The following is a 19431-nucleotide window of genomic DNA, read 5'->3' on the forward strand; positions in this document are numbered from 1 at the left end:
CAGCTCCATGAAAATACTCAAATACTCTCAAGCACAGTACGCTGCTTGTGGATATTTTTCAGTCGAGGTAATTGTCGCTTGCAAAGCAAATACTTCTTTTCTTGCTATTGATCGGTTTTTTACTTACGCATACTCCAAGCGGTTTGTGTTTGCCCGCCCTCAACAAGAGAATGGAGAGATAAAGAGAGTATGTAATTGCGCTGCTAACAAATGTCTTGTTGGGCGACTCAAATGTATCCGTGCAGTGTTTTAGTAAATAAGCGATATGTAGTATGCATGTACAGTAAAACCTGCTTAAGTACCTCACGAAAAATGTCAGCTTTTTGAGGTACTTAGGCGGGTTGGGTACTTAAAAGAACCCGCTTAAGTACCTCGACGCGGATACTTAAGCGAACATAATTATTGAATTTATATTTATTTATATTAAAAACTTGATTTTTACAAAGTTCCTGATTAATTTCGGAAGTAAATTCTTTTCTCGTGTTTTGCTTTGTTTTTCTTCACTCACGTTTTTACATTACTTGTATAACAAATCTGGCTACTTTGTGAATTGTAATTTAGTAACGCTTCGTAAAAATATTAATGTTTTTAGCTGAAAACGCTAGAATAGCGTTTAGATTAGTTTAAAATATACTTTTAGCCCGCGCAATTGATTAAAAGTGTATGAATTTAGAAAATGAAACTTTGGCTGGTAATATCCAGGGCATGCGTTAATTGTTATAAGCAAGACGATATATCAGTTTAAAGGTTATTAACTTTAGTATCTCACGCTCATATATAATTTTTCAATAAAACTACAAGTTGTCGAGATATTTAGAAAAACTTACTAAAGCGATAATTTTCCCGTACGAGTTTTCAATTCTTCTTTACTTCAGTAACCAAGTGAAAAATAAAAATATAAGACGAAATTTGTTTCCAACGTTTTTAGGTTTTCGAAATCGTGGTAAATGAAGTCAAACACGGATTGTCCAAGATTAGGAATCGTTTGATAAGTCAATAGTAGTTTCAAGTACATACCTAAATACATTTATAAAATACAATTAATGTGAGCAACGCCCATTTTAGTATGCATTCTTGAAAATTGGAGCGGAATGGTTTCATTAGTCACCGAAGAAGCATATTTTTCGCGGTTTGTAAATTTGCCGTATATGAAAGTAGGCCCCCTACTTTGCAATAAGTATTTAGATATAAATATTTTAGTTAAATCTATTATGTGAAAAAGTGACTATAGGTAAAAAATATTTAAAATATCCTGGGAAATTCTTCTGACGATATTGCTTTGTATTCAGCTTGAGCGAAAATGTCATTCCTTGGTACACTTTTCCCTAATGGAAATTTCTGTATTGTATGCATAAATATGAGTAAACGACTTACGGCCGGTTACTCAATATCTGGTTAACACTCCGGTTAAACATAGTTATCGACGTTACCGACTCCCTGTTATATGCATGGAGTCGAAGACGTCGATAACGATAGTGTTAACCAGACATTGAGTAACCGGCCCTTAGTGTTTCTCCAATTTTTGGTAGTTAAGTGTTTCCATACTCATTTGCATAACGAAGGCTTATATTCAATACCCTCTATCTGTAATTTTCAGAAAAACTACTTTGCGATGTTAGAACCCATTTTGGAATTACCTGTCATAACTGATGTTAATTCTTACTTTGCAATTTAATAGTAAATTCTTCTGTCAATCGTTATACAAGGTCAGCATTAATATCACCGATGGTAGTTAAGTCTTAGGTGGGTTTTTATATCAGAATCTCATTTTTGTGAAAAGTGTAGATAGAGGGTATTGAATATAAGTCCTCGATAAACAAAATTTTTCTACGGTGATGGAAAATAAACGTTTTCGTATTATAGTTACCGAAATTGTTCCTAAATTTTCAAAAATTCACAAACTAAATATATGTATTAGGAACCAGCGACCTAAATGCACCCCAGAAATATGAATGCTGTTCTCCACATCTTTTGGCTATAGACTCGTGCAATTATCAACAGATCAATTACAATTTGGTTGTGAAAAAATCTCCCTTCACGAATTCAGGAGAAATGCTATCAGCAATTCCGACGCATTTATGTTAGTGCTGCCTTTGATTTTTTTATGTTTTGGTTTAATAATTCTAAATCAAAATAATATAAATTAAAATAAAATAACTCGAAATCAGTGATACCATTCTCATGAATTTCGAATTCGCGGGAGTATTTCGTGATCACAACGGAATTCATGATAGCGAGTTGTCACGTCGGGATCTCCGACGGAATTGATATATAGAGATATATTTGACTTTGTCGTTTCCGTTTATGAATTCATTATCTAATAATATGCGCTAAACCTTTTTGCCGAACCCTGAATATTTAACAAGAATCGGTTTTATTCGACCAGTGTGCTGTGTGTCACTTGGGTTCGATGTGCGGGCCCTTACAATTAAATCAAACATTAGTATTTTACAGGCTTGTTGTCAGAGTTGGGAATGTTGAAAACATTTGTTTAAGACATGTGTTTAAAACAATGGGGAAAAACCACACGTTTTAAAACATTTTTTTTTTTTAGTTTAAAACATATATAAAAAACATTATTCATATATGTATATGATATTATATAATTAAAAGTTTTTGTACTTTTCATAAGTTTTATTGGCAACATAATGCCCCTTATCGTCCGAATTTTTTTCATACGCCCGTAGTGAATACACGGAAACGAAAAGTGAACCGGTTCGGAGAAAATAAAACTCATAATAAGCCTGAATACATTTTAGTTAAATTGTAGACACTTGCAATGGAACCTCGTGAACTCGGGGATTTCCCAAACTGCAAAACTCCCCAATAACAAAACGAAAACATGGAAAATGAATGACAGTTATATTTCACTATGGTACTGTGAGTACAAGCACAAACTCAATAATACAGAAGACTACTTTTTTATTTATATAACGTTCATTTTAATGGTAAACATTATTATTAATTTCAAATAGATATTTTATGATTTGATTCTACCTACCCCTAATTTCGAAAGTATTTAATTAATAAAAGTGTTTAAAACAATGTTTAAATATGTTTAGAACATTTACAAAAAATTGTTTAAAACTTGTTTATTTTCTTTTTTTCCAACCCTGCTTGTTGCTGATCTCATGACACAATATATTTTCACTATTACCAAGGGATTTGAGAATAATTAAACCATAATTAAGCCATGAAAAAACTGAATAAAAATTACACCCACGGCTTGAGCGCATGGTCAGCTATTGAAAATATGGATATTTTTGAAAAGTTTTCAAATTTTTTTTTTAATTTTTCTAACTAAGCTGATTGCGGTTTCCTTGCGCAGATTTTAATTTTGACATCTCTGTTACTCAGAGAAATTTTCGTTTTAAAATTTGTATGGAACGTTTTACTTTTAAAAACGTTTTAACCCTGGTTTTGCACCTACAATAGTTATTTAAATTTTGTGAATGAAAGTTTTCCACTCAATTTCCAAAATCCATGTTTTTGTTTTGAAACGGAACATTTTCAAATTGTTTTTAAAAACGATTGTTTGATAATTGAGTATGCGCATGTTGAAATTAAATCCTAAAATTTTTTTCTTAATTTTAAAAATATGCGTTTTCAAATATGATATTAAAATTTTATTTTTATTAAATCACAATAAGTCGTTTGGTACACACATTGTCAAAAGTATATTGATATACATATTACTATATACATACAGATGTTCCTGCCTTACTTCCAAGCTGGGCCTGCTAATTTTGTTCACGCTGGTCAAATCCTGTAATTTAAATTAGGAAAGTTTTAAATTAATATTTAATAACCCGTAGGAATTTGTTTTTATAAGTTACTCTTACCAAAGCTTTTTTGGGTCAAAGAAGTCCACGAATGTCCCTTATATGTATGTAGTTAGTGGTTAGAATGGCAGTATTGTTTGTATATACTTCATCGCCTTTTCTGAAGATTGAAATAACTTATTTATCTGAACACAATTTTTCCGACAAACGATTCAAACATATGAAAGTTTTTCATTATAGCTAAGTAGCTTTTTAAATTCTAATGCAAAACATTTTAGTTTTAAATATTTTTCATACCTAATTGATTGAAAATAAATTAACGAGTTTATTTTAAAAATGTCTAGTTTTATTTTGCTTGTTGAAAATTGTATCGCGCTACAACTTGTTGGGACAATATTGTAAAATGTTTCATTTTAGTTTTTAAAATACGCGTTTTTGACGCTATTTCTTTAATGTCGTTTGTTCTCCTCAGTAAAAAAAAAGTGAATATATTATAACGATCGTTTTTGTTTTGCGAATGTTTCGTTTTAAAGTCGTAAGTACAAATACTATAATTTTTATTTTGTATGAAGTAAAATTATATCAAAAAATTTTATTTTACAATTTCTTTTAAAAACTTGCGTTTTACCTGTATCATTTTCTCTGTGTAGAAATTGTTTTCCACAAGCAACAGGGATCCATGAATCATTAAACCTGATGGAAGTTGCTTTGTATATGAATAAATATTTTTATACATTTACAAAAATATATACTTACATATGTACATATACATGTATGTACTTTAGCATCTGTCTACGCACACACTCCAAAAAATATGAGCAAGCAATTTGCCGCCGTTAAATAGCATCAATGTTACATACAAATTTACTAAAATATACACACTAATGCATACATATATACATATGTTAATACAGAGTTGATAATGCAAATGCTATCAATAAACAGACAGAGCCGAGGCGTGATCTGACCGATGGCCGTCGAAAAGAAAAATCTCTAAGGTACATACATACAGTCAAAAGCTGTTGGAGATGTTACCCTGTAGGGAATACCATTTGAATTTCTGTTCATTACAAATCATTTTTAGATATTGTGTTTTTTCAGGTGTTGATAATTGCGTTTTCCCATTTCGTATGAAAATGTAATTCAAATTGTACTTTTTATCACTAAATTGTACCAAATTTTGATTCCTATTATTTTTCTAATAAATTATTGTTCCTAATAAAGTACAAATAATTGCTAAAAATTTAGAAACAATATTACCTTTATTTTATTTACATAAAGTTTACACACTTTTATATCAGATATTATGATTTTAAATGCATGTACATAGTAAGTACATAAATGTTTATAAACATAAAGATTTACAATGAATGGATATTTTTAAATTTACAAAGTGAGAGTAAGTTCCAAAAAATTACTAATCCAGCAATAATTACTCGTAGTTTCAACTGTGCCTGAACTTTTTATTGTTTCTACATTAAGTCTATTTCGACATACATATTATTGTTATTAATTTTTGTGTGGAGAGGATCCTTTTAACATTGGCTGAAGAATGTGCAATCGACAACACTCCTTGAGAGATATTATGGCTCATTTAAAAAATGTTTGGTGATTCTTACTCTTTCCCAAAGCTCAAAAATATTGACGTTGCCAAAATTTTTCAAATCAAGGTGTTCAGCCAAGGCCCTAAATTCTGTGTTGCTGTCTTCTATTCTAGCAATTTCACATTTCTGAAACAATTAAGTAGTGGAGCGATGCTTTGCTTATTGCCTCATAATACAGAAGAAGAGTTCAGTTTTAAAGCCCACACAAAATTGTTTTACGTTTTTTCTAAAATGTAGAACATTTTCTTCTTTCAGTTTTTCTTCTTTTTTGACAAATGAACATTTCTGATTCAGCTCCACAATACACGTCCTGTATATCAATTTTATGCGATTCTAAATCCATCATCTAACTGCCCGTCCCCACAGGATAAAATTTATATCTTCATACATGTGTATGTTAGAATATGACTAACCAGTGGAGACCGCTCATTGCTCTTCAAGAGCAATATGTATCAGAGCTTATATCTTGCTATCTATTGCCGGCAATTTGGTACATTTTTATTTGCACGAAAACTTCATGGCGGCAACATTAATGATATTTTAATATAAATGCAAATTTTCTGTTAAAATATTTGTAACTATGTAGTTGTATGTAAAATATCCGATTTTCTAAATTTTTTAAGCGATTAAATCTGGCTAAAATACGTTTTACATTTATCTTACAAATGCTTGTTTATATCAAGATATAAAAAGCCCACACAAATATTGCCACTGATATAACTTATATCTTGCGACCAAAATGACAGCTGAACAACAATGAGTTTTATCCTGTGGAGACGGCCAGTAAGAAATTAATCAAAACGGTGCTGTATAACTTAACGAATCAGGTGCTGCCAAATTTTGTTAGATGAAATTGTACTTAAAAGTGCTGGGTAGTAGGAAAGTAGAAATTACTTGAAATTGTATCAGAAAAGTACAATTGTATCGAAATTATCAACACTACTTTTAGTAGAAATATTTAGAACGAAATTGAAGTTCAAAAAAGATAATCATGCCTACATTACAGTATCCGATGGATCTAATCTGATTCGCAAGTCATAACAAGCGAGCGTGAATAATTAAGCTGCATTTACATGGGGCTCGGGTAAAAAGCGATTCGAAAATAGGCATGAATGAAAAGTTTGAAGACTACACTTCTTTTCTTTCTTTTTTGGCGCTGTAACCGCCTAAGCGATTTTGGCCGAGTTCAGCAAAGCACGCCAGTCGTTTCTCCTCTGTGCCAACTGACGCCAATTGGAAACGCCAAGTGAAGCCAAGTCCTTCTCCACCTGATCTTTCCATCGCAGTGGGGGCCTCCCTCTTCCTCTGCTACCACCAGCGGGTTCCGAGTTGAATACTTTCAGAGCTGGAGCGTCGGTGTCCATTCGAACGACATGACCAAGCCAGCGGAGCCGCTGTATTTTAATTCGCTGCACTATGTCCATATCGTTGTAAAGCTCATACAGCTCATCGTTCCATCGTCTGCGGTACTCGCCGTCGCCAACGCGTAAAGGACCGTAAATCTTCCGCAAAATCTTTCTCTCAAACACCCCAAGAGCCGCCTCATCGGATGTTGTCATTGTACATGCTTCTGCGCCATATACCAGGACGGGCATGATGAGTGACTTATAGAGCGTGGTTTTCGTACGTCGAGAGAGGACTTTACTCCTAAATTGCCTACTCAGTCCAAAGTAGCACTTGTTGGCAAGAGTGATTCTACGTTGGATTTCAATGCTGACATTATTATCGGTGTTAATGCTGGTTCCCAAGTAAACGAAATTCTCTACTTTCTCGAAATTGTAACTGTCAACAGTGACGTGGGTGCCAAGGCGCGAATGTGCTGACTGTTTGTTTGATGACAGGAGATACTTCGTCTTGTCCTCGTTTACCACCAGACCCATGCGCTTTGCTTCCCTATCCAACTTGGAAAAGGCAGAACAGACTTCGCGGTTTTTGTTACCGGTGATGTCGATGTCATCGGCATAAGCCAGCAATTGCACGCTCTTGTAGTAAATTGTTCCTGAGCGGTTCAGTTCTGCAGCTCTTATTATCTTCTTCAGCATCAGATTAAAGAAGTCACACGAAAGGGAGTCGCCCTGTCTGAAATCCCGTTTTGTGGCGAACGGCTCGGAGAGGTCTTTTCCAATTCTGACGGAGCTGGTGGTATTGCTCAACGTCATTTTACACAGCCGTATGAGTTTTGAGGGGATGCCAAATTCAGACATAGCGGCGTATAGGCAACTCCTTTGAGTGCTGTCAAAAGCAGCTTTAAAGTCGACAAATAGGTGGTGAGTGTCGATCGTTTTCTCGCGGGTCTTTTCCAAGATTTGGCGTATTGTGAATACCTGGTCTATGGTGGATTTGCCAGGTCTAAAGCCACACTGATAAGGCCCAATCAGTTCATTGACGGTAGGCTTCAGTCTTTCACACAATACGCTCGATAAGACCTTGTAACCTATGCTTAGAAGGCTGATCCCGCGGTAGTTGGTGCGAATGGCGGGGTCACCTTTCTTGTGGATTGGGCAGAGCACACTTAAATTCCAGTCGTCGGGCATGCGTTCATCTGACCATATTCTGTACAAGAGTTGATGCATGCACCTTATCAACTCCTCGCCGCCGTACTTGAATAGCTCAGCTGGCAGGCTGTCAGCTCCAGCGGCTTTGTTGTTTTTCAGTCGCGTTATTGCTATACGTACCTCGTCATAGTCAGGCGGTGGAACGTCGACTCCGTCATCATCGACTGCGGGCTCGGGTTCTTCTTCTCCACAACTTTCCGTGCTGCTACCATTTAGTAGGGCGGAAAAGTGTTCCCTCCATAATTTAAGGACGCTCTGAACATCAGTTACAAGGTCGCCATTATTGTTCTTACAGGAGTGCGCCCCGGTCTTTAAACCTTCCGTAAGTCGCCTAACTCTCTGGTAAAATTTTCGGGCATTCCTCCTGTCGGCCAGCATTTCAAGCTCTTCGCACTCACGTATTTCTGCCTCTCTCTTCTTGTTGCGGCAAATACGTCTCGCTTCCCTCTTCAGATCCCTTTAGCGGTCCCACATAGCGCGCGTTGCGCCCGATCGCAGCGTAGCCCTGTAGGCGGCATCTTTTTTCTCTGCTGCTTCCTGACACTCCTCATCGTACCAGTTGTTCTTTCGGGCTCGCTGAAATCCGACTACTTCTTCGGCGGCGGTACTTAATGAGCGGGAAATGTGGTTCCACTGCTCGCATATGTCGGTTTGTTGAAGAGAGCAGGTGTGAGAGTCGAGTAGCGAAAGCGCTGGCTGTCTGTTGTGATTGCAGCTTTTCGACGTTAAGCTTTCCTTGCATATTTGGGAGCACATTTTTTGCTGCACAGAGACGGGTGCGTATCTTGGCTGCAACAAGATAGTGGTCCGAGTCGATGTTTTGGCCTCGGAGTGTGCGTACGTCTAAAACACTGGAAGCGTGCCTTCCGTCTATCACAACATGATCGATTTGGTTTCTCGTTTTTCGATCCGGAGACAGCCAGGTAGCTTGATGAATCCTTTTATGCTTGAACCTAGTACTGCATACTACCATGTTTCGGGCCCCGGCGAAGTCGATCAGCCTCAATCCGTTGTCGGACGTTTCGTCGTGGAGGCTGAATTTTCCGACGGTGTTTCCAAAGATCCCTTCCTTGCCCACCCTGGCATTGAAGTCGCCAAGCACGATTTTGATATCATGGCGGGGCCAGCGCTCGTACGTGCGCTCCAAGCGCTCATAGAAGAGATCCTTGGAAGCCTCATCCTTCTCTTCCGTCGGGGCATGGGCGCAGATGAGCGCGATGTTGAAGAATCTCGCTTTGATGCGGATTGTGGCTAGACGCTCGTCCACCGGGGTGTACGACAGTACTCGGCGACGGAGTCTCTCTCCCACCACAAATCCAACTCCGAATTTGCGCTCCTTTACATGGCAGCTGTAGTAGACGTCGCAAGGCCCCAGACATTGTTTGCCTTGCCCCGTCCAACGCATTTCTTGGATGGCGGTGATGTCAGCTTTTGTCCTTACGAGGACATCAACCAGCCGGGCAGAGGCACCTTCCCCATTAAGGGTCCGGACATTCCAGGTGCATGCCCTCAAATCGTAGTCCTTTAAACGTTTGCCGTGGTCGTCATCATAAGGGGGGGGGGTCTCATCCGAGGCTTTGCCTTGCTTCTTCACTGGAAGTGGTTTTTACGTGGCGGGTCCCAAGCCCAGCGCACAACCCATTGCTGGGACGGGGGTGGTTTCGCAACCAAATACACGTTTATATAGCGAGCCGCTTGCTCCAAGCAGACACCCGCTTGCAGCCGCACCTACTGGTGAACAGACGCTGCAGAATTCAGTGAGCCCTTAAACCGAATAAGTCAGAGTGGCCCCACCCTCCCTCTCTTTCTGCCGTGACCCAAGGCTCCACTCGGATTGGTTACCGCATCTCGCACATGGGTTGCTCACGTTGCCCAGAGTGCGCGAACGAGGACGCAAGAGTCGGGATTGAGTATAGCCATGCAACTGTAACTGCATAACCCAGCGCATTGACTATACCCCATTGCACTCCAAGACTACACTAGGATACAAAATAAATTGTTCGGAAAACGAAAATTTGGGGCGAAAACTGCGTCGACAGTATCGAAAATATTTACGCTGGCATTAGACGACAATGGGTAGTGCGGATCTATCATCGATCAGCAAAAAACCGTCACCATTTTGTAAGGGAAGCCTAACATTTCGGGGAGAGTTAATATTGTTGCACGTTTTTTATCACAAGGCCTAAAACGAGGCAGGTTTGGCCTCCTTCTTAAAAAGCCAGAAAGAAATGCTGTGAAGAATTACAGCCGCACTCAGAAACGTTCCTTAAATTACCTCTATCGGGCACTTAACTAATGATCGTTAAATCTGTTAATTAATGTTTCCTCTCAGAGTTAAAAATTATGAAATAAAAAATTTAAGTATGGCCCCAGTTACGGCCCTTTAGTTTTGTGGCATCACTCACTTTTTTCGTTCAGTTTGAAATCTATGTATGTATGTATCTTCTATCTTCTTCTTCTATATTAATAAAAATGTTGTGTTCGTATGTCACGGTCGTCAAAACTTGAGAACGGCTGAACCGATTTGAATAATTTTTTTTTGTATTGTTCGGTATAATACCAGAACCAATTATATCTCAAAAAATTGGAGGGTTGCCACCTATTTGAGAATTTTTAAACCCAATTATATTGACAAAATAAATTAATTATTACAATATGGGTATCAAATTAAAGAGGTTTGAGAAAAATGACTGATGGAAATATTTTTGAGGAGGGTTGCCACCTAATTTAAAATTTTAACTCAGTTAAGTTGATTAAGTAAATGAAATATTGCAATGTGGGTATCAAATTAAAGAGTTTTAAGAAGGCTTCTAGCCGAAAATATGTGTGATTAGGAAATTAAAGAGGTTTAAGAAAGAAAGAAAGATAACTGTTGGAAATATTTTTGGGGAGGGTTGCCACCCATTTTAAAATTTTAACTCAGTTAAATTGATAAAGTAAATGAAATATTGCTATGTGGGTATCAAACTAAAGCGTTTTAAGAAGGCTTACAGTCGAAAATATTATAAAGAAGGGTTGCCACCTGTTAAAAATTTTTACACAATTTAATTGATAAACTAAATGATATATTACAATATAGATATTAAATTTAAGAGGTTTAAGAAAGATAACTGCTAGAAATATTTTTGAGTAAAATTGCCACATCTTTGAAAATTTAAATTCAGTTATTTTGTTAAAATAAATGAAATACGGTAAGGCTTACAGCCGAAAATATGGTTGAAGAGGGTTGTCACCTGTTTGAAAATTTAACCCAGTTTAATTGATATACATAGGTATCAAATTAAAAAGGAGTAAGAAGGAAGACTTGGAAATACTTTTGAGGAGGTTTGCCACCTATTTGAAAATTTTAACTCAGTTAAATTGATTAAACAAATGAAATATTGCAATGAGGGTATCAAACTAAAGAGTTTTTAATAGACCTACAGTAGAAAATATGTTTGAGGAGGGTTGCCACCTGTTTAAAAATTTAACTCAATTAAATTGGTAAAATACATGAAATGTTACAATATCGGTACCAAACTAAAGGCATTTGAGAAAACTTGATTTAGAAATCTATATCTATATATATAAAAATGTTGTGTTCGTTTGTCACGGTCATGAAAACTCGAGAACCGCTGAACTGATTTGAATATTTTTTTTTTGTATTGCTCGGTATAATACCAGGATCAATTATACTACAAAAATTTGGAGAGCTGCCACCTTTTTGAAAATTTTTAAATCCGGTTATATTGATAAAATAAATGAAATGTTACAATACGGGTATCAGATTGAAGAGGTTTAAGAAAGATAACTGCTGGAGATATTTTTGAGGACGGCTGCCACCTATTTGAAAATTTTAACTCAGTTAAATTGATAAAATAAATGAAATATTGCAATGTGGGTATAAAATTAAATAGGGTTAAGAAAGATATCTGCTAGAATACTTTTGTGGATGGTTGCCACCTATTTGAAAAATTTAACTAAGTTAAATTGATAAAGTAAATGAAATATTGCCGCGTGGGTGTCAAACTAAACCCCAAAAACTAAAGGCTTACTGCCGAAAATATGTTTGAGGAGGGTTGCCATCTGTTTGAAAATTCAACTCAATTTAAAGGTAAAATGAATGACCCATTACAATACAGGTATCGAATTAAAGAGGTCTAGGAAATATGACTGTTGGAAATATGTTTGAGGAGGGTTGCCACCTATTTGAAAATCTTAGTTCAGTTAAATTGATGAAATAAATGAAGCATTTCAATATGGGTATCAAACTTAAGATTTTTAAGAAGGCTTACAGCCGAAAATATGTTTGAGGAGGGTTGCCACCTGTTTGAAAATTCAACTCAATTTAAAGGTAAAATGAATGACCTATTACAATACAGGTATCGAATAAGAGGTCTAGGAAATATGACTGTTGGAATATTTGTTTGACGAGGGTTGCCACCTATTTGAAAATTTTAGTTCAGTTAAATTGATAAAATAAATGAAGCATTTCAATATGGTTATCAAACTTAAGATTTTTAAGAAGGCTTACAGCCGAAAATATGTTTGAGGAGGGTTGTTATCTTTTCGAAAATTTAACTCAATTTAATTGATAAAATAAATAACTTATTATATAGGTATAAAATTAAAGAGATTTAATTGTTAAATAAATGCAAGTGGGTATTTATAAAATTAAATAGGTTTCAGAAAGATAACTATTGGAAATATTTTTGAGGAGGACTGCCACCTATTTTAAAATTTTAACTCGGTTAGATTGATAAAATAAATGCAATATTGCCATGAGGGTATCAAATAAAATAGGTTTCAGAAATATTACTATAGGAAATATTTTTGAGAGTTGCCACCTATTTAAAAATGAAATATTACAATGTGGGTATCAAATTGAATAGGTTTCAGAAAGATAACTGTTGGAGATAATTTTGAGGAGGGTTGCCTTCTATTTAAAAATTTTAGCTCAATTAAATTGATAAAATAAATGAAGTATTGCCATGTGTGTGTCGAAACTAAAGAGTTTTGAAAAGGCTTACAGCAGAAAATATGGGTGCCAAACGAAATGTATTTGAAAAATATTGATTTGGAAATAATTTTAATAGGATTATCACCTATCTAAAAGTAAAGACTGAAAATAATTAAGTTAAATGAAATATAACATAACTGGTTCCAAACGAAAAGTGTTTGGAAAAGCTTTACTAGGGAATTTTTTAAATCATTAAACTTATCCAAAATCCGAACAGTTTAAATAAATATAGAATTTGCAACATCTTATCAATCTAAGTGATCATATTATCAACGAAGAGTTAATACACAAATTACTTAATGTAAAAAATTAATAAACAAGTAATTTTTAAGCAAAAAACACAACCGGCTTCAATTCCCATATAAAAATTTAATAGGACCGTTAATTTTTTCATGATCCAATGATCGGATCTAAACTAAATTAGTATGGGATCACCTGGAAATCAGTTGACGTGGTCCAAAGTTATGCGGTAACATACATAAAAAAAATAATCCGACGAATTGATAACCTTCTCCTTTTTGTGAAGTCGGCTAAAAACTACTGAAACAAATAACAAAATGATAAAAGAGTAACGAAAAAAAAAACTATCGCATGAAAGCTGTTTAAAAAATACTTAATGAACACTTAAAATTGTTGACACCATTCCCTAGCATTATAAATCAGTCAACTTTTAATCGTAAGCAATTTCGTTTGGGGTTGCCAAGGCCTACTACGTATATTGCGAGTAAAGAAATTTTGAATAACTTGAGATAATATTATGATTATGATTATCATTACTATTGTGAACTCCTATTCCCGATCAAGGATTCCCAAATTAAAGCGAAAGCAGAAGGGCATTTACGATCGCATGATGTAAATGTTAATATGAGCTGCAGAACTGAACCATATAGGACCATTATTTTACAAGGGCGTATAATTTCTGACGTGTGCCGATGACATCGACATCATCGGTAACAAAAATCGCGAAGTCTCTTCTGCCTTTTCCAAGCTGGATAAGGAAGCAAAGCGAATGCGCCTGGTGGTAAACGAGGACAAGACGAAGTATCTCCAGTCACCGCGTTCGCGCCTTGGAACCCACGTCACTGTTGACAGTTATAATTTCGGGAAAGTGGAGAATTTCATTTACTAGGGAACCAGCACTATCACCGATAAAAATATCAGCATGGAAAACCCACGCAGAATCACTGTTGCCAACAAGTGCAACTTTGGACTGAGTAGGCAATTCGGGAGTAAAGTCCTTTCTCCACATACAAAAACCGCAGCCTAGAAGTCACTCATCATGCCCGAGCTGTTATACGGCGCAGAAGCTTAGACAATCACAACATTCGATGAGACGTCTCTTGGAGTATTCGAGAGAAAGATCTTACGGAAGATATACAGGCTTCTGCGCGTGGGTGGCGGGGATTACCGTAGACGATGGAACGATGAGTTGTATGAGATTTACAACGAAATGTACATAGTGCAGGGAATGAAAATGCAGCTGCTCCGCTGGCTTATACATGTTTTTCCAATAGGAACCGAAGTTCCAGGTGTGAAAGAATTCCACTCGACTGGCGTTCTTTGTCGAGCTCGGCCAAAATGGCTTAGGTGGTTACAAAGCCAAAGTAGAAGAAGAATATGCAAATGATAGATGACAGAGTTGGGGGACCTTCTTCTTGGATTCGCCAGGAGGTACTAGGAAAATATTCCTTATCAGATGGATTCTGGCAACGGTTCGATCAAAAGATTGCATTACCTTAGCTATCGCTTCGTCTGTAATTGCTGCGACATTGTTACCAGGTGAGCTGGCATTGAACATATAAATCATCGAAACTCCCACGTAAAATATTTCCAGAGCAACCGGTATAGAAAAAGTATTACAAAAATTTCATTTCATTGTTTGGGATGAGTGCACCATGGCAAAAAAAAAAAATCGCTTGAGGCCCTTGACCAATTGTTGCGAGATTTGCGTGGAAACGTTCAACCATTCGAAAATGCATTGATATTGGTCGCAGGAGACTTTATGCAAACATTGTCTGTAGTTTCTCGATTAGAACTGATCGAAAGAATGTTTCTTTATTAGAAATTTAATTACAGGAATCACGATTGGCTCAGTTAACGGGCTATTCTTGCTGCGAAGAATAAGGATGTCGTATCAACTAAATAATAGTGGTATTGAAAACAGTCGTTGCTTGAGCTGATCAGCTCTTTTACCAGACTGCCAGGCCACTTGCTCACCTTGGTGAATACCACTAATGTTATTCAATCCAGCATTCAACGTGAGGAAATAGCATATACGTCGATAAACACCGTTATGGAAAAAGACCATCCAACGAAATTTTTGAACTCGATTGATCTTCCAGGGAGACCCCACATACTGAAATTGAAAATAGGTGTGCCAACTATCATGTTGCGGAATATTAATCAGCCAAATCTTTGCAACGGCACGCGACTCGCACTTAAGAAATTGATGAAGAAAGTAGTGTAAAGATTTTAACGTGGCCTTTCAAAGGTGGAGAATTCCCATGATTCCGACCGATACACCATTTCAATTTAAAAGATTGCAACTCCCAATTCGATTGACATTCGGAATCACAATCAATAATGCTCCAGGTCGATCTTTGGATGTTGCGTGTTCCTGTGTCGGCAAACCAGATATCCTTGATATCTATGCAGCCAATGGAAAAACAACAAATATAATAATTTATCATCCATATAACAGGAATATGCCACAGCAAAGCGTGGCAGGGTACAGCTAGTAAAATATAAAAATAACTATGTATGTATATCATTTTGCGCGCACTGACACAACAGACGCAATGGCTGAGTGAGCAGAGTACTGGCGTGCCATTAGAGAGATCCGAGTTCGAGTCCTAGGGCAGGAAAATTTTCTACTTTCTTTTTTTACTTATTAATTTTTTTTTGTCAATTTTTATAAACTGTTTTTATTGATTTTTTTTGCTTCTTTGATCCAATTTTCTTTTGATGTATAGATTTTATTGCTAAAAAGGAGGAAACATTTTTTTTAAATTTAATTTAAAGTTTTTAGAAACCGTTTGCTAAAAGACAAACAAGACAAACAAGACCAATAACCGGCCAATTCTGGCATCTGTCTTTCAACTCACCTCAGTCTTTCGAAAGACTTTATATTTCGGCAACTATCTTGAAAGCTCGTTTCTGTATTTCGTGTTATTATATTTATCGTTTAGCAATAAGTTTTCTAAAAACTAAACGAAATGAAAACAAAATATTTTTTTAAAACAGGATAAACTAAAAAAGGCGAAAAAAGATGAATCAAAAAAGTTTCCAAACGTTAAATAAAATAAAAAATATGAATTTTTTAAGCAATAAAACATAAAAAATTTAGTTAAAAACAAATTCGTTGCCGAGGATTGAACTCTCTTGAGTGGCACGAAAGTGCTCTGCTCACTGGGCCATTGCCACTGTTACAGCAACGTTATCGAAATTGAAATTTATTGAAAACAAACAAAAAATTTCAAAATCATTCGTTAAAAAGTTAAGTAAAGTTTTTTGTTTACTTAACTTTAATGTTCATTAAATGCCGTTAACGAGTCATTAACTGACTCTGAGAGGGAATTTTTTCAAATCGTTACTGAGGGACACCTTAAGTAATCATTGAACGACTCTGAGTGCGGCTGTTAGTTGTAGAAAAATCGTAGAAATTTCTTTTTTAAATCGGACGACCAGACCTGGTCTAGCCGACTTTTCGCTGTTTTCTGTCTGGGATTTTACACCGCACACTAGTCCGCAATGTGAACGAAAACTTACAAGACCAAAAGACAGGAACCGTACATAGCAGTTATTTTTTTTAACAGTTAAACTTGGCCAGATATTCTTTAAGTTCGAAATAAAAGTCTTTCCGGATAGTAAACAAACCTCTTATCCAAATTAAAAAAAAAATAGGTACCAAATGAAAGAGGACTTAAATAGCATTTTTACAGAAATAACGAATGAAGGTTACCACTTCTATTTATATTTATTTTTTGTAATCTCATTCAAAAGAAGTGCATATACCCGACCCAAGGTTTGTTCTATGGTAATTAAAAAACATTTTTTATTGAAATATTTTTCAATAGCTGGCTTTCCTCGTTTAAACATTTCAGTTTTAAAGCTATTTTAGCCCTCTTCAGATGATACCAAACTTGTTTAATTTGGATAAGCGGTTTCTTTATTAGGAAAAGACTTTTATTTTCGACTTAAAAATATCTGGCCAAGTTTAACTCTTGAAAAAAAGTAACTGTTATTTAGGGTCCCTGCCAAAAGATGATCAAAAAGGTCGGGTGCAATCCTGATAAAATTAAATAATATTTCGATAACATTAATAATAATTTAATATAATATAATTAATTATTTGATATTTCCGGATTTATTAGATATTGGAAAATAAATATATGTACTTATGTAAGTTTAAGTTTTGCGAGTGCATATCTAGGCGGGTCAGGGTGTCCAGATTGTTTAAAAAAAAGCGCAATTTTTGAAAACAAATCGCCAAAAATCACAATTATTTTTTTTAAATAAAATTCATGAAATCGATTTAACAAATCTTTTATTTTAAAAATGAGATCTTGTTATAATATACTTTTTAAAACCAAAAACGAATATAATACCTTCATATAATACCTTCAGACGCGTACTTTTTAAAAATATTTGTTTCAACACATTTTGCAATAGGACTGCGCAATTATTAAATTTATTATTACTCATATTAATTGATCAATCGTACAAACCGCATTGAAGAGCACGGCGCTAAAAATTAAATAAAAACCTGTAATAAGGCGAGATCAGCTATTTCCACAATTTCTTCAAAATCACATACTGTTTGATATTAAAAACGTTTTGCAGCGGAAACTATTATAGCCTTCATATAACACTTTATTCGAACTATTGAATTAAGGCTTTCCAACCTCATCCTATTTCGAATTTTAGTTTTTGTTGAATTGAATGTTGAGTAATAAGAATTTACTTATATTTCCAAACATTTTATTGCCTGTTGCGCTTTTGACTCCGTAAGCAGTTATCCAAAATACTTCAGAGTCGGATGGAATGGTTCTGAGAAAAGTTATTCCATGGGAAAGTTAAAAGATTTAAATATTCAGTTTCCGCTGCTTTTCTTTCCTTCAAAGTCAAATAGTGAATTGGCAGGTCCGTGAAACTCGCCCTCTTGTGATTCACACACTTTTCTGATGGCAAAATCAAAGTTTTTTTAAAAGTATTTAAGTGACTAGGTAATCGTTTCAAAAGTTCTTCGATTAGGGTGATTAAATATTTTTGACAGTCTTTTATTATGCTTCTTAAGTCAAGTTTATCACGCAGTTCATTAGCCTCATTATTGTGGAAAACTAAGTTTTGTATATTTTTATAATTGAAAAAAATTTATTTGAAGGGAAAAAATCGCCAATGGCGATTTCCTAAATTTTTACGCACAAATATCCAAAAAAAAAAAATCGCCAAATTGGCGCGAAATCGCCAAATCTGGACACTGTGGCGGGTTCACATTTGCTCGCTCCCCCGCGCCGCGCCATAATGTCCATAATGCCTTTATTTGGCTTGTCGATTGGAAATAAACCAATAATTTCGATACGGTCTTATTTACAACTAGAAATGGAAATGAAGCCATTATGGTTTTATTGCGCTTTTTAAAATTTTTGTTTGGAAAACATAAAACTAGTTTTTGCGGAGAAGGGTGGATGCGGCACGAGTACAGTGCAGCAAGGCGGAGGGGTCGCGAGCGCGGCGCGGGGGAGCGATCAAATCCGTCAAGTTATACACTCGCAAAATTAAAACTTACATAATAAAGGAGTTGGCTGCGCAAAAAATAATGCATATGGCATACCCGAATTTTGGAAACTTAAAACATAATTATTTAATTATTGGTACTCCAATTACTTTGTAATGGCGGTTTCGTTTCTACAAAAAATGTTGCCCTTTCATTGCCCGGTTCTTAGTGTTTGTGCTTAGAGGGCAATGAGAATGTAAAATTTTTCGGTAGAAACGAAACCGCCATAAGAAAGTTGTTAGTTTTTATGATTGAAAGGTGCCGCCAGGAGTTAACATCGGTAATAATGTTCGGAATATATTTTCTACAAATAACTTTTGAAATAATAAAAAAAGTTAATTTCCGTTCCCGGAGTCGTTATACTGGGGCTTTAAAATGCGTCTATTTGATACCCCTTTTGACGAAATAATTTGATTACCAATGATTTTCCCAAGTGCCCGTAAACTGGAAAATTACCGTAACAATGTCTTTATTCACATTCCGAACATACGAAATAAATTTTTCTGTTCACTTATTTATTAGAACGTTGTTTCCGGATAATATGGGCCCGATAATCTGAACGCATTCTTTTCATTTCGGCGGAATTTATAGAATGGTGCTGGAGAAACCAAGTAAGTTTTTGCAAATTGTTTTGCGAAAAAGCTTAATTAAATATTAATAAGCTGATACCTATTAATTTCAATCTCTTCTGTTTCTTTATAACCATTGTTCCTGA

General features: G+C 35.6%; 1 protein-coding gene and 1 long non-coding RNA gene across 2 annotated transcripts in view; one reads left to right on the plus strand and one right to left on the minus strand.

Moving 5' to 3' along the window:
* Positions 1 to 19431, plus strand: part of LOC118735236 (cyclic AMP-dependent transcription factor ATF-4) — a 156818-nt gene that overhangs the window by 55133 nt on the left and 82254 nt on the right.
* LOC118735239 lies at positions 3667 to 4605 on the minus strand. The gene is made up of 4 exons (XR_004992544.1): positions 4539 to 4605; positions 4411 to 4475; positions 3843 to 3942; positions 3667 to 3766 (listed from the first exon to the last, which is right to left on the minus strand). It is a non-coding gene; the product is annotated as an uncharacterized LOC118735239 (long non-coding RNA).

This window comes from Rhagoletis pomonella, unplaced genomic scaffold (genome assembly GCF_013731165.1).
Source record: "Rhagoletis pomonella isolate Grant_MI unplaced genomic scaffold, Rhpom_1.0 Rhpom_scaffold_00003, whole genome shotgun sequence".
Lineage (NCBI taxonomy): Eukaryota > Metazoa > Arthropoda > Insecta > Diptera > Tephritidae > Rhagoletis > Rhagoletis pomonella.